Source organism: Microcebus murinus, unplaced genomic scaffold, assembly GCF_040939455.1.
Source record: "Microcebus murinus isolate Inina unplaced genomic scaffold, M.murinus_Inina_mat1.0 scaf048_hap2_Mmur4.0, whole genome shotgun sequence".
In the NCBI taxonomy this organism is placed as follows: domain Eukaryota; kingdom Metazoa; phylum Chordata; class Mammalia; order Primates; family Cheirogaleidae; genus Microcebus; species Microcebus murinus.
In genome coordinates this window covers 1-15,367 of record NW_027438994.1, presented here as the reverse complement: position 1 = coordinate 15,367, position 15,367 = coordinate 1, and the positions used below count along the sequence as shown (strand labels likewise).

General features: G+C 63.9%; 4 non-coding genes across 4 annotated transcripts; all 4 read left to right on the top strand.

Annotated features, from left to right (window-relative positions):
* The first annotated feature begins 983 nt into the window (after nucleotides 1-983).
* LOC142868939 (5S ribosomal RNA) lies at nucleotides 984-1,102 on the top strand. The gene has a single exon (XR_012917798.1). It is a non-coding gene; the product is annotated as a 5S ribosomal RNA (ribosomal RNA).
* A 3,532-nt stretch (nucleotides 1,103-4,634) lies between these two features.
* Nucleotides 4,635-4,753, top strand: LOC142868931 (5S ribosomal RNA). The gene has a single exon (XR_012917790.1). It is a non-coding gene; the product is annotated as a 5S ribosomal RNA (ribosomal RNA).
* Nucleotides 4,754-8,271: 3,518 nt separating this feature from the next.
* Nucleotides 8,272-8,390, top strand: LOC142868920 (5S ribosomal RNA). The gene has a single exon (XR_012917779.1). It is a non-coding gene; the product is annotated as a 5S ribosomal RNA (ribosomal RNA).
* A 3,518-nt stretch (nucleotides 8,391-11,908) lies between these two features.
* On the top strand, nucleotides 11,909-12,027 carry LOC142868909 (5S ribosomal RNA). Its single transcript, XR_012917768.1, has one exon. It is a non-coding gene; the product is annotated as a 5S ribosomal RNA (ribosomal RNA).
* Nucleotides 12,028-15,367: the final 3,340 nt, after the last annotated feature.

The following is a 15,367-nucleotide window of genomic DNA, read 5'->3' as shown; positions in this document are numbered from 1 at the left end:
TTCGGGAAAGGCTTCCTTACTGGGTGTGGAAATCTCCTATGCCTTTCCTCGCCTATTCTGTCAGCTTTAAAATTCTCTTTCAGTTGCCACCCTCACAGATGGATTAGGAAACTCTTTCCGGTGCACTCATTAGTGAAATGACCTCAATGAAGCTGGAATCCAATATCTAATGGCCGATTTTTAGCGAGTCCACACGCCAGGGTGGTCGGGGTCCAATGCAGCCCCGGCCAGGCCCAGGCCCCGGCCCCTTGGACTGGGCCACAGGAGGACACAGAGGAGGGTCCCGGCCCCCCCGGTCGCGTTGCCGGCAGTTCTCCAAGGGCTTGGGCGTTTTCCAGAGGTAGGAGATGGAGGGGACTGATTTCTTCAGCGCCCCACAAACCACGCCACCCCACCCATGGGACACATCCCTAGAGAGAGAGAGAGACGCCCCATACACTCGCTCCCCTCCCCCATGCGCTGTGCCCCAGCCCGGGGCCCGGGGGAATAGGCGGCAGCCCACCCACAGGGTGGGGGGCCCAGCTGAAAGGGGTTGTCGGGGAGGGCGGCCCCTGCCTGGGGTCAAAGGGCGGGCGATCCGCGCGTGCGCAATCGGCGGCGGCGGCGGCGGCGGCGGCGGGGGCGGCCACGAGCTGGGGGTGGGGGGCGGGTAGGTGAAGGAGGCCAGGCGAGGAGAGGAAGGGGGCTGGAAGGTCTCCACCTTGGCGAGTCCAGCCGTGGAGGCGCATCTTGTGTGAGTGTGAGTGTGTGTGTGTGTGTGTGTGTGTGTATAGAGAGACAGCCCCCCACCCCGGCCCACCGCTCCCTGCCCGCCCCGCCCCGCCTGTCACCCCCGTCCCTCGGAGCCCGCCGGACCCGGCCGGTGAACTCAACAGGCCCGGCCCGGCGCGGGTCAGCGCCGGTGCGGGGCCTGGGGCGGGAGGAGGCGGCGGGGAAGCGCAGAGAGGCTCGGCTTCTTGAGCGGGGCAGGGGCGCCCTCCGCCGTCTAGGGCCACACCACCCTGAACGCGCCCGACCTCGTCTGGTCTCGGAAGCTAAGCAGGGTCGGGCCTGGTTAGTACTTGGATGGGAGACCGCCTGGGAATACCGGGTGCCGTAGGCTTCTTCTTTTTTTTTTTTTTTGTTTTGCCTCTTGTTCTGTCCCCTCTCTGGGAGCGAGGCGGCGGCCCGGGGTGGGGGTCACCCCCACCCTCAGCGCCCGCCGCGGTGCCTGGCGCCCCAGCCCGCACCGTGGGGCCTCCTCTTGTCCCAAGCCGCGACACCGCCGTCACGCGGCAGCATGCGTGGCTTCTGGACTGTCAGGTCTCAGACCAAAGGTCTGCTCTGTGGGAACCGACACGCTGGAGGAAACCTTGAGAGTCTGAGAGGGGAGGGAGTTCCAGAAGAAGGCCAGGATGTCATTTGGAGGGAGTATGTGACCAGAACTCGTCCCGTTGCTTTTGGGGTTCTATGGGCTACACGTAGGAATCTTTGGTGGTGGCACCTGATGTTGGGGGATCCGGAGTCGCACCCAGACCTGCTCCACAGGCCTCCTTTTACTTTTCTCTTCGGATTCATTATTTTTAAAAAGTGTCTCTTATCTCTATGATTGCATTTTCTTTTCTCTCTCTTTTCAAGCAGATGATGGGAGTCCAAGTATTAAGGTGACATGTGTTGCCCGTGCCCCCCTCCCCCCTGTGTTCTTATTCATTTACCTCTGATGTCGTTCCAGCGTATTGTGGGGGTACCAATGTTAAGGTCGGGTACGTTGCCCTCTCCCAGCCTCCCCCCTCGGGTCAGAGCCTCAAGTGCGCCCATGCCCCAGTCGGTGCGCACCCACCCCATTCCTAATGGAGGTGTATGCCCATCCCCTCCCCCCACCCGCCCGACACCCACCCGATGAAGGTGATTCCTCTGTGTCCACTTAGGTGTCCATCGGTTCGTACCCATTTGCTGGTGAGCGCGAGCACGTGGTGCTCGTGTGTCCATTCTTGGGCTACCTGGCTTACTGGAACGGGTTCCAGCTCTGGCCAGGAGAACCACGAGAGGTGCCCTCTCACCGCTGCTCCTCCTAGCTGAATAGCACTCCGTGGTGTCCACGCGCCACATTTCATTTACGCACTCGTGGGTCGATGGGCACTCGGGTCGCTTCCAGGTCTTTGCGATTGTGACTTGTGCCCTGACTCTAACCCTAACCCTTACCCAGCCCGTCTCCTCCTCGGCCCCTGCCTGACTGACTCCTTCCCGCCCGGCCTGTCACCTGTCACCGTCCTCTGCCCCTGCCTGACACGCTCCTCCCCGCCCGGGCCGTCACCGTCCTCGGCCCCTGCCTGACGGGGCTCCTCCGTCGCCTGGGCCTTCCAAGGGCTTGGTGTGGACGCTGGTTCCAGGACGCCCTCCCAGGAACCCGGTAGCAGGGCGGCCGCAGCGTCTCGCGCCACCCAACCGTCCGCCGGCCGGCGGCCGTCGCTAAGTGGCCTGCGGGGGACGTGCCCCCACTGTGGGGCGGGCGCCCAGCCTGGTGTCTTCTCCGAGGCCCCGTGGCTGCTTTCACCCCCCCCGCAAGGGGAGAGCCGCGGAGGTGGGGACCGCCTCCTCGTGGGGACGTACACCCAGCTCTCCACGTCGGATTCCGGGGCTCTCTGTCCTGCCAGAAGGCCCAGCTGGCCTGCGGGTCCTTAGAGTGGCAAAAACATCCGAAAACTGAGATTGAGGGTCCGGTGGTTGTCTGCACTTTTGTGCTGGGCACCCCAGGGAGGCCCGGGGGCTGGCTGGACGACGCGGTCTGCTGGGCAGGGGGGGGGGTTTGGAGGAGCAACTGATGCCCTTTGCACTTTGGGTAGCAAGTGTCTGAGGTGTCTCTGAGCCCTGCGCCATGTCGGGGGTGGGGGGTGGGAGGTCGGTGGGGGTGGAGGAGCAGGAGGAGGAGGAGGAGGAGGTGGGAAGGGCCGTGGCCTGCAGTCGTCTTCCCGGGGTGGCTTCTTCCACAGGCTGCTTGGCCTGGGCTCCCTGCACCTGGGCCTTTGGAGGACTGGCCCTGTGCTTGCCAACGCTTCCCCTGCAGGGACCCAGAGCTGGGAGGTTGCATCTCTCAGCCCTGGGTCGGGCAGAGCCCCAGCGGGCCATGCCCACAACCTCTCTCAGCACGGGTCCCCCAGAAGGCTCCTTTGGGACCAGGATTCTCTTGCGGGTGACTCTTTAAGGTCTGGCCCCTGGATGGAGGGGCACCAGGAGTAGAGGAGCAGGAAGGGGAAGGGGGTGGCCATGCGAGGGGACACTTTCAGGCCAAGTCCCAGCTTCAGCCTGATCCTCCTGGGAACCCCGGGGTGTACGTCACACCTCCTGGTTGTCCCGCTCTGAGACAAGGAGCCGGGCTTCGCATTCCCCCAGCAGCCAGTCGTGGGCTGAGGACACCTGGGGCGTTGGGAACTCCCTGGCTTCTCCTTGGCTTAACATCTGGAGCTGCTTGTGAATCGTGCCGCCACACACACACCCGAGTGCAGGTGTCTTCTGCACAGACTGCGGGCCTCGCTCTTCTGAATGCCGCTAGCTCGCCACCCACCCACGGGTGAACCTGGTCAGGGTACTTTCTCTCGGGGGCAGACTCTGATCCTGGCGGGCTACCGGTGTTTCTGTTTGCTCGTTTCTTTCTTCCATTTCGGGAAAGGCTTCCTTACTGGGTGTGGAAATCTCCTATGCCTTTCCTCGCCTATTCTGTCAGCTTTAAAATTCTCTTTCAGTTGCCACCCTCACAGATGGATTAGGAAACTCTTTCCGGTGCACTCATTAGTGAAATGACCTCAATGAAGCTGGAATCCAATATCTAATGGCCGATTTTTAGCGAGTCCACACGCCAGGGTGGTCGGGGTCCAATGCAGCCCCGGCCAGGCCCAGGCCCCGGCCCCTTGGACTGGGCCACAGGAGGACACAGAGGAGGGTCCCGGCCCCCCCGGTCGCGTTGCCGGCAGTTCTCCAAGGGCTTGGGCGTTTTCCAGAGGTAGGAGATGGAGGGGACTGATTTCTTCAGCGCCCCACAAACCACGCCACCCCACCCATGGGACACATCCCTAGAGAGAGAGAGAGACGCCCCATACACTCGCTCCCCTCCCCCATGCGCTGTGCCCCAGCCCGGGGCCCGGGGGAATAGGCGGCAGCCCACCCACAGGGTGGGGGGCCCAGCTGAAAGGGGTTGTCGGGGAGGGCGGCCCCTGCCTGGGGTCAAAGGGCGGGCGATCCGCGCGTGCGCAATCGGCGGCGGCGGCGGCGGCGGCGGCGGCGGCGGCGGCGGCGGGGGCGGCCACGAGCTGGGGGTGGGGGGCGGGTAGGTGAAGGAGGCCAGGCGAGGAGAGGAAGGGGGCTGGAAGGTCTCCACCTTGGCGAGTCCAGCCGTGGAGGCGCATCTTGTGTGAGTGTGAGTGTGTGTGTGTGTGTGTGTGTGTGTATAGAGAGACAGCCCCCCACCCCGGCCCACCGCTCCCTGCCCGCCCCGCCCCGCCTGTCACCCCCGTCCCTCGGAGCCCGCCGGACCCGGCCGGTGAACTCAACAGGCCCGGCCCGGCGCGGGTCAGCGCCGGTGCGGGGCCTGGGGCGGGAGGAGGCGGCGGGGAAGCGCAGAGAGGCTCGGCTTCTTGAGCGGGGCAGGGGCGCCCTCCGCCGTCTAGGGCCACACCACCCTGAACGCGCCCGACCTCGTCTGGTCTCGGAAGCTAAGCAGGGTCGGGCCTGGTTAGTACTTGGATGGGAGACCGCCTGGGAATACCGGGTGCCGTAGGCTTCTTCTTTTTTTTTTTTTTTGTTTTGCCTCTTGTTCTGTCCCCTCTCTGGGAGCGAGGCGGCGGCCCGGGGTGGGGGTCACCCCCACCCTCAGCGCCCGCCGCGGTGCCTGGCGCCCCAGCCCGCACCGTGGGGCCTCCTCTTGTCCCAAGCCGCGACACCGCCGTCACGCGGCAGCATGCGTGGCTTCTGGACTGTCAGGTCTCAGACCAAAGGTCTGCTCTGTGGGAACCGACACGCTGGAGGAAACCTTGAGAGTCTGAGAGGGGAGGGAGTTCCAGAAGAAGGCCAGGATGTCATTTGGAGGGAGTATGTGACCAGAACTCGTCCCGTTGCTTTTGGGGTTCTATGGGCTACACGTAGGAATCTTTGGTGGTGGCACCTGATGTTGGGGGATCCGGAGTCGCACCCAGACCTGCTCCACAGGCCTCCTTTTACTTTTCTCTTCGGATTCATTATTTTTAAAAAGTGTCTCTTATCTCTATGATTGCATTTTCTTTTCTCTCTCTTTTCAAGCAGATGATGGGAGTCCAAGTATTAAGGTGACATGTGTTGCCCGTGCCCCCCTCCCCCCTGTGTTCTTATTCATTTACCTCTGATGTCGTTCCAGCGTATTGTGGGGGTACCAATGTTAAGGTCGGGTACGTTGCCCTCTCCCAGCCTCCCCCCTCGGGTCAGAGCCTCAAGTGCGCCCATGCCCCAGTCGGTGCGCACCCACCCCATTCCTAATGGAGGTGTATGCCCATCCCCTCCCCCCACCCGCCCGACACCCACCCGATGAAGGTGATTCCTCTGTGTCCACTTAGGTGTCCATCGGTTCGTACCCATTTGCTGGTGAGCGCGAGCACGTGGTGCTCGTGTGTCCATTCTTGGGCTACCTGGCTTACTGGAACGGGTTCCAGCTCTGGCCAGGAGAACCACGAGAGGTGCCCTCTCACCGCTGCTCCTCCTAGCTGAATAGCACTCCGTGGTGTCCACGCGCCACATTTCATTTACGCACTCGTGGGTCGATGGGCACTCGGGTCGCTTCCAGGTCTTTGCGATTGTGACTTGTGCCCTGACTCTAACCCTAACCCTTACCCAGCCCGTCTCCTCCTCGGCCCCTGCCTGACTGACTCCTTCCCGCCCGGCCTGTCACCTGTCACCGTCCTCTGCCCCTGCCTGACACGCTCCTCCCCGCCCGGGCCGTCACCGTCCTCGGCCCCTGCCTGACGGGGCTCCTCCGTCGCCTGGGCCTTCCAAGGGCTTGGTGTGGACGCTGGTTCCAGGACGCCCTCCCAGGAACCCGGTAGCAGGGCGGCCGCAGCGTCTCGCGCCACCCAACCGTCCGCCGGCCGGCGGCCGTCGCTAAGTGGCCTGCGGGGGACGTGCCCCCACTGTGGGGCGGGCGCCCAGCCTGGTGTCTTCTCCGAGGCCCCGTGGCTGCTTTCACCCCCCCCCGCAAGGGGAGAGCCGCGGAGGTGGGGACCGCCTCCTCGTGGGGACGTACACCCAGCTCTCCACGTCGGATTCCGGGGCTCTCTGTCCTGCCAGAAGGCCCAGCTGGCCTGCGGGTCCTTAGAGTGGCAAAAACATCCGAAAACTGAGATTGAGGGTCCGGTGGTTGTCTGCACTTTTGTGCTGGGCACCCCAGGGAGGCCCGGGGGCTGGCTGGACGACGCGGTCTGCTGGGCAGGGGGGGGGGTTTGGAGGAGCAACTGATGCCCTTTGCACTTTGGGTAGCAAGTGTCTGAGGTGTCTCTGAGCCCTGCGCCATGTCGGGGGTGGGGGGTGGGAGGTCGGTGGGGGTGGAGGAGCAGGAGGAGGAGGAGGAGGAGGTGGGAAGGGCCGTGGCCTGCAGTCGTCTTCCCGGGGTGGCTTCTTCCACAGGCTGCTTGGCCTGGGCTCCCTGCACCTGGGCCTTTGGAGGACTGGCCCTGTGCTTGCCAACGCTTCCCCTGCAGGGACCCAGAGCTGGGAGGTTGCATCTCTCAGCCCTGGGTCGGGCAGAGCCCCAGCGGGCCATGCCCACAACCTCTCTCAGCACGGGTCCCCCAGAAGGCTCCTTTGGGACCAGGATTCTCTTGCGGGTGACTCTTTAAGGTCTGGCCCCTGGATGGAGGGGCACCAGGAGTAGAGGAGCAGGAAGGGGAAGGGGGTGGCCATGCGAGGGGACACTTTCAGGCCAAGTCCCAGCTTCAGCCTGATCCTCCTGGGAACCCCGGGGTGTACGTCACACCTCCTGGTTGTCCCGCTCTGAGACAAGGAGCCGGGCTTCGCATTCCCCCAGCAGCCAGTCGTGGGCTGAGGACACCTGGGGCGTTGGGAACTCCCTGGCTTCTCCTTGGCTTAACATCTGGAGCTGCTTGTGAATCGTGCCGCCACACACACACCCGAGTGCAGGTGTCTTCTGCACAGACTGCGGGCCTCGCTCTTCTGAATGCCGCTAGCTCGCCACCCACCCACGGGTGAACCTGGTCAGGGTACTTTCTCTCGGGGGCAGACTCTGATCCTGGCGGGCTACCGGTGTTTCTGTTTGCTCGTTTCTTTCTTCCATTTCGGGAAAGGCTTCCTTACTGGGTGTGGAAATCTCCTATGCCTTTCCTCGCCTATTCTGTCAGCTTTAAAATTCTCTTTCAGTTGCCACCCTCACAGATGGATTAGGAAACTCTTTCCGGTGCACTCATTAGTGAAATGACCTCAATGAAGCTGGAATCCAATATCTAATGGCCGATTTTTAGCGAGTCCACACGCCAGGGTGGTCGGGGTCCAATGCAGCCCCGGCCAGGCCCAGGCCCCGGCCCCTTGGACTGGGCCACAGGAGGACGCAGAGGAGGGTCCCGGCCCCCCCGGTCGCGTTGCCGGCAGTTCTCCAAGGGCTTGGGCGTTTTCCAGAGGTAGGAGATGGAGGGGACTGATTTCTTCAGCGCCCCACAAACCACGCCACCCCACCCATGGGACACATCCCTAGAGAGAGAGAGAGACGCCCCATACACTCGCTCCCCTCCCCCATGCGCTGTGCCCCAGCCCGGGGCCCGGGGGAATAGGCGGCAGCCCACCCACAGGGTGGGGGGCCCAGCTGAAAGGGGTTGTCGGGGAGGGCGGCCCCTGCCTGGGGTCAAAGGGCGGGCGATCCGCGCGTGCGCAATCGGCGGCGGCGGCGGCGGCGGCGGCGGGGGCGGCCACGAGCTGGGGGTGGGGGGCGGGTAGGTGAAGGAGGCCAGGCGAGGAGAGGAAGGGGGCTGGAAGGTCTCCACCTTGGCGAGTCCAGCCGTGGAGGCGCATCTTGTGTGAGTGTGAGTGTGTGTGTGTGTGTGTGTGTGTGTATAGAGAGACAGCCCCCCACCCCGGCCCACCGCTCCCTGCCCGCCCCGCCCCGCCTGTCACCCCCGTCCCTCGGAGCCCGCCGGACCCGGCCGGTGAACTCAACAGGCCCGGCCCGGCGCGGGTCAGCGCCGGTGCGGGGCCTGGGGCGGGAGGAGGCGGCGGGGAAGCGCAGAGAGGCTCGGCTTCTTGAGCGGGGCAGGGGCGCCCTCCGCCGTCTAGGGCCACACCACCCTGAACGCGCCCGACCTCGTCTGGTCTCGGAAGCTAAGCAGGGTCGGGCCTGGTTAGTACTTGGATGGGAGACCGCCTGGGAATACCGGGTGCCGTAGGCTTCTTCTTTTTTTTTTTTTTTGTTTTGCCTCTTGTTCTGTCCCCTCTCTGGGAGCGAGGCGGCGGCCCGGGGTGGGGGTCACCCCCACCCTCAGCGCCCGCCGCGGTGCCTGGCGCCCCAGCCCGCACCGTGGGGCCTCCTCTTGTCCCAAGCCGCGACACCGCCGTCACGCGGCAGCATGCGTGGCTTCTGGACTGTCAGGTCTCAGACCAAAGGTCTGCTCTGTGGGAACCGACACGCTGGAGGAAACCTTGAGAGTCTGAGAGGGGAGGGAGTTCCAGAAGAAGGCCAGGATGTCATTTGGAGGGAGTATGTGACCAGAACTCGTCCCGTTGCTTTTGGGGTTCTATGGGCTACACGTAGGAATCTTTGGTGGTGGCACCTGATGTTGGGGGATCCGGAGTCGCACCCAGACCTGCTCCACAGGCCTCCTTTTACTTTTCTCTTCGGATTCATTATTTTTAAAAAGTGTCTCTTATCTCTATGATTGCATTTTCTTTTCTCTCTCTTTTCAAGCAGATGATGGGAGTCCAAGTATTAAGGTGACATGTGTTGCCCGTGCCCCCCTCCCCCCTGTGTTCTTATTCATTTACCTCTGATGTCGTTCCAGCGTATTGTGGGGGTACCAATGTTAAGGTCGGGTACGTTGCCCTCTCCCAGCCTCCCCCCTCGGGTCAGAGCCTCAAGTGCGCCCATGCCCCAGTCGGTGCGCACCCACCCCATTCCTAATGGAGGTGTATGCCCATCCCCTCCCCCCACCCGCCCGACACCCACCCGATGAAGGTGATTCCTCTGTGTCCACTTAGGTGTCCATCGGTTCGTACCCATTTGCTGGTGAGCGCGAGCACGTGGTGCTCGTGTGTCCATTCTTGGGCTACCTGGCTTACTGGAACGGGTTCCAGCTCTGGCCAGGAGAACCACGAGAGGTGCCCTCTCACCGCTGCTCCTCCTAGCTGAATAGCACTCCGTGGTGTCCACGCGCCACATTTCATTTACGCACTCGTGGGTCGATGGGCACTCGGGTCGCTTCCAGGTCTTTGCGATTGTGACTTGTGCCCTGACTCTAACCCTAACCCTTACCCAGCCCGTCTCCTCCTCGGCCCCTGCCTGACTGACTCCTTCCCGCCCGGCCTGTCACCTGTCACCGTCCTCTGCCCCTGCCTGACACGCTCCTCCCCGCCCGGGCCGTCACCGTCCTCGGCCCCTGCCTGACGGGGCTCCTCCGTCGCCTGGGCCTTCCAAGGGCTTGGTGTGGACGCTGGTTCCAGGACGCCCTCCCAGGAACCCGGTAGCAGGGCGGCCGCAGCGTCTCGCGCCACCCAACCGTCCGCCGGCCGGCGGCCGTCGCTAAGTGGCCTGCGGGGGACGTGCCCCCACTGTGGGGCGGGCGCCCAGCCTGGTGTCTTCTCCGAGGCCCCGTGGCTGCTTTCACCCCCCCCCGCAAGGGGAGAGCCGCGGAGGTGGGGACCGCCTCCTCGTGGGGACGTACACCCAGCTCTCCACGTCGGATTCCGGGGCTCTCTGTCCTGCCAGAAGGCCCAGCTGGCCTGCGGGTCCTTAGAGTGGCAAAAACATCCGAAAACTGAGATTGAGGGTCCGGTGGTTGTCTGCACTTTTGTGCTGGGCACCCCAGGGAGGCCCGGGGGCTGGCTGGACGACGCGGTCTGCTGGGCAGGGGGGGGGGTTTGGAGGAGCAACTGATGCCCTTTGCACTTTGGGTAGCAAGTGTCTGAGGTGTCTCTGAGCCCTGCGCCATGTCGGGGGTGGGGGGTGGGAGGTCGGTGGGGGTGGAGGAGCAGGAGGAGGAGGAGGAGGAGGTGGGAAGGGCCGTGGCCTGCAGTCGTCTTCCCGGGGTGGCTTCTTCCACAGGCTGCTTGGCCTGGGCTCCCTGCACCTGGGCCTTTGGAGGACTGGCCCTGTGCTTGCCAACGCTTCCCCTGCAGGGACCCAGAGCTGGGAGGTTGCATCTCTCAGCCCTGGGTCGGGCAGAGCCCCAGCGGGCCATGCCCACAACCTCTCTCAGCACGGGTCCCCCAGAAGGCTCCTTTGGGACCAGGATTCTCTTGCGGGTGACTCTTTAAGGTCTGGCCCCTGGATGGAGGGGCACCAGGAGTAGAGGAGCAGGAAGGGGAAGGGGGTGGCCATGCGAGGGGACACTTTCAGGCCAAGTCCCAGCTTCAGCCTGATCCTCCTGGGAACCCCGGGGTGTACGTCACACCTCCTGGTTGTCCCGCTCTGAGACAAGGAGCCGGGCTTCGCATTCCCCCAGCAGCCAGTCGTGGGCTGAGGACACCTGGGGCGTTGGGAACTCCCTGGCTTCTCCTTGGCTTAACATCTGGAGCTGCTTGTGAATCGTGCCGCCACACACACACCCGAGTGCAGGTGTCTTCTGCACAGACTGCGGGCCTCGCTCTTCTGAATGCCGCTAGCTCGCCACCCACCCACGGGTGAACCTGGTCAGGGTACTTTCTCTCGGGGGCAGACTCTGATCCTGGCGGGCTACCGGTGTTTCTGTTTGCTCGTTTCTTTCTTCCATTTCGGGAAAGGCTTCCTTACTGGGTGTGGAAATCTCCTATGCCTTTCCTCGCCTATTCTGTCAGCTTTAAAATTCTCTTTCAGTTGCCACCCTCACAGATGGATTAGGAAACTCTTTCCGGTGCACTCATTAGTGAAATGACCTCAATGAAGCTGGAATCCAATATCTAATGGCCGATTTTTAGCGAGTCCACACGCCAGGGTGGTCGGGGTCCAATGCAGCCCCGGCCAGGCCCAGGCCCCGGCCCCTTGGACTGGGCCACAGGAGGACGCAGAGGAGGGTCCCGGCCCCCCCGGTCGCGTTGCCGGCAGTTCTCCAAGGGCTTGGGCGTTTTCCAGAGGTAGGAGATGGAGGGGACTGATTTCTTCAGCGCCCCACAAACCACGCCACCCCACCCATGGGACACATCCCTAGAGAGAGAGAGAGACGCCCCATACACTCGCTCCCCTCCCCCATGCGCTGTGCCCCAGCCCGGGGCCCGGGGGAATAGGCGGCAGCCCACCCACAGGGTGGGGGGCCCAGCTGAAAGGGGTTGTCGGGGAGGGCGGCCCCTGCCTGGGGTCAAAGGGCGGGCGATCCGCGCGTGCGCAATCGGCGGCGGCGGCGGCGGCGGCGGCGGGGGCGGCCACGAGCTGGGGGTGGGGGGCGGGTAGGTGAAGGAGGCCAGGCGAGGAGAGGAAGGGGGCTGGAAGGTCTCCACCTTGGCGAGTCCAGCCGTGGAGGCGCATCTTGTGTGAGTGTGAGTGTGTGTGTGTGTGTGTGTGTGTGTATAGAGAGACAGCCCCCCACCCCGGCCCACCGCTCCCTGCCCGCCCCGCCCCGCCTGTCACCCCCGTCCCTCGGAGCCCGCCGGACCCGGCCGGTGAACTCAACAGGCCCGGCCCGGCGCGGGTCAGCGCCGGTGCGGGGCCTGGGGCGGGAGGAGGCGGCGGGGAAGCGCAGAGAGGCTCGGCTTCTTGAGCGGGGCAGGGGCGCCCTCCGCCGTCTAGGGCCACACCACCCTGAACGCGCCCGACCTCGTCTGGTCTCGGAAGCTAAGCAGGGTCGGGCCTGGTTAGTACTTGGATGGGAGACCGCCTGGGAATACCGGGTGCCGTAGGCTTCTTCTTTTTTTTTTTTTTTGTTTTGCCTCTTGTTCTGTCCCCTCTCTGGGAGCGAGGCGGCGGCCCGGGGTGGGGGTCACCCCCACCCTCAGCGCCCGCCGCGGTGCCTGGCGCCCCAGCCCGCACCGTGGGGCCTCCTCTTGTCCCAAGCCGCGACACCGCCGTCACGCGGCAGCATGCGTGGCTTCTGGACTGTCAGGTCTCAGACCAAAGGTCTGCTCTGTGGGAACCGACACGCTGGAGGAAACCTTGAGAGTCTGAGAGGGGAGGGAGTTCCAGAAGAAGGCCAGGATGTCATTTGGAGGGAGTATGTGACCAGAACTCGTCCCGTTGCTTTTGGGGTTCTATGGGCTACACGTAGGAATCTTTGGTGGTGGCACCTGATGTTGGGGGATCCGGAGTCGCACCCAGACCTGCTCCACAGGCCTCCTTTTACTTTTCTCTTCGGATTCATTATTTTTAAAAAGTGTCTCTTATCTCTATGATTGCATTTTCTTTTCTCTCTCTTTTCAAGCAGATGATGGGAGTCCAAGTATTAAGGTGACATGTGTTGCCCGTGCCCCCCTCCCCCCTGTGTTCTTATTCATTTACCTCTGATGTCGTTCCAGCGTATTGTGGGGGTACCAATGTTAGGGTCGGGTACGTTGCCCTCTCCCTGCCTCCCCCCTCGGGTCAGAGCCTCAAGTGCGCCCATCCCCCAGTCGGTGCGCACCCACCCCATTCCTAATGGAGGTGTATGCCCATCCCCTCCCCCCACCCGCCCGACACCCACCCGATGAAGGTGATTCCTCTGTGTCCACTTAGGTGTCCATCGGTTCGTACCCATTTGCTGGTGAGCGCGAGCACGTGGTGCTCGTGTGTCCATTCTTGGGCTACCTGGCTTACTGGAACGGGTTCCAGCTCTGGCCAGGAGAACCACGAGAGGTGCCCTCTCACCGCTGCTCCTCCTAGCTGAATAGCACTCCGTGGTGTCCACGCGCCACATTTCATTTACGCACTCGTGGGTCGATGGGCACTCGGGTCGCTTCCAGGTCTTTGCGATTGTGACTTGTGCCCTGACTCTAACCCTAACCCTTACCCAGCCCGTCTCCTCCTCGGCCCCTGCCTGACTGACTCCTTCCCGCCCGGCCTGTCACCTGTCACCGTCCTCTGCCCCTGCCTGACACGCTCCTCCCCGCCCGGGCCGTCACCGTCCTCGGCCCCTGCCTGACGGGGCTCCTCCGTCGCCTGGGCCTTCCAAGGGCTTGGTGTGGACGCTGGTTCCAGGACGCCCTCCCAGGAACCCGGTAGCAGGGCGGCCGCAGCGTCTCGCGCCACCCAACCGTCCGCCGGCCGGCGGCCGTCGCTAAGTGGCCTGCGGGGGACGTGCCCCCACTGTGGGGCGGGCGCCCAGCCTGGTGTCTTCTCCGAGGCCCCGTGGCTGCTTTCACCCCCCCCCGCAAGGGGAGAGCCGCGGAGGTGGGGACCGCCTCCTCGTGGGGACGTACACCCAGCTCTCCACGTCGGATTCCGGGGCTCTCTGTCCTGCCAGAAGGCCCAGCTGGCCTGCGGGTCCTTAGAGTGGCAAAAACATCCGAAAACTGAGATTGAGGGTCCGGTGGTTGTCTGCACTTTTGTGCTGGGCACCCCAGGGAGGCCCGGGGGCTGGCTGGACGACGCGGTCTGCTGGGCAGGGGGGGGGGTTTGGAGGAGCAACTGATGCCCTTTGCACTTTGGGTAGCAAGTGTCTGAGGTGTCTCTGAGCCCTGCGCCATGTCGGGGGTGGGGGGTGGGAGGTCGGTGGGGGTGGAGGAGCAGGAGGAGGAGGAGGAGGAGGTGGGAAGGGCCGTGGCCTGCAGTCGTCTTCCCGGGGTGGCTTCTTCCACAGGCTGCTTGGCCTGGGCTCCCTGCACCTGGGCCTTTGGAGGACTGGCCCTGTGCTTGCCAACGCTTCCCCTGCAGGGACCCAGAGCTGGGAGGTTGCATCTCTCAGCCCTGGGTCGGGCAGAGCCCCAGCGGGCCATGCCCACAACCTCTCTCAGCACGGGTCCCCCAGAAGGCTCCTTTGGGACCAGGATTCTCTTGCGGGTGACTCTTTAAGGTCTGGCCCCTGGATGGAGGGGCACCAGGAGTAGAGGAGCAGGAAGGGGAAGGGGGTGGCCATGCGAGGGGACACTTTCAGGCCAAGTCCCAGCTTCAGCCTGATCCTCCTGGGAACCCCGGGGTGTACGTCACACCTCCTGGTTGTCCCGCTCTGAGACAAGGAGCCGGGCTTCGCATTCCCCCAGCAGCCAGTCGTGGGCTGAGGACACCTGGGGCGTTGGGAACTCCCTGGCTTCTCCTTGGCTTAACATCTGGAGCTGCTTGTGAATCGTGCCGCCACACACACACCCGAGTGCAGGTGTCTTCTGCACAGACTGCGGGCCTCGCTCTTCTGAATGCCGCTAGCTCGCCACCCACCCACGGGTGAACCTGGTCAGGGTACTTTCTCTCGGGGGCAGACTCTGATCCTGGCGGGCTACCGGTGTTTCTGTTTGCTCGTTTCTTTCTTCCATTTCGGGAAAGGCTTCCTTACTGGGTGTGGAAATCTCCTATGCCTTTCCTCGCCTATTCTGTCAGCTTTAAAATTCTCTTTCAGTTGCCACCCTCACAGATGGATTAGGAAACTCTTTCCGGTGCACTCATTAGTGAAATGACCTCAATGAAGCTGGAATCCAATATCTAATGGCCGATTTTTAGCGAGTCCACACGCCAGGGTGGTCGGGGTCCAATGCAGCCCCGGCCAGGCCCAGGCCCCGGCCCCTTGGACTGGGCCACAGGAGGACACAGAGGAGGGTCCCGGCCCCCCCGGTCGCGTTGCCGGCAGTTCTCCAAGGGCTTGGGCGTTTTCCAGAGGTAGGAGATGGAGGGGACTGATTTCTTCAGCGCCCCACAAACCACGCCACCCCACCCATGGGACACATCCCTAGAGAGAGAGAGAGACGCCCCATACACTCGCTCCCCTCCCCCATGCGCTGTGCCCCAGCCCGGGGCCCGGGGGAATAGGCGGCAGCCCACCCACAGGGTGGGGGGCCCAGCTGAAAGGGGTTGTCGGGGAGGGCGGCCCCTGCCTGGGGTCAAAGGGCGGGCGATCCGCGCGTGCGCAATCGGCGGCGGCGGCGGCGGCGGCGGCGGCGGCGGCGGCGGGGGCGGCCACGAGCTGGGGGTGGGGGGCGGGTAGGTGAAGGAGGCCAGGCGAGGAGAGGAAGGGGGCTGGAAGGTCTCCACCTTGGCGAGTCCAGCCGTGGAGGCGCATCTTGTGTGAGTGTGAGTGTGTGTGTGTGTGTGTGTGTGTGTATAGAGAGACAGCCCCCCACCCCG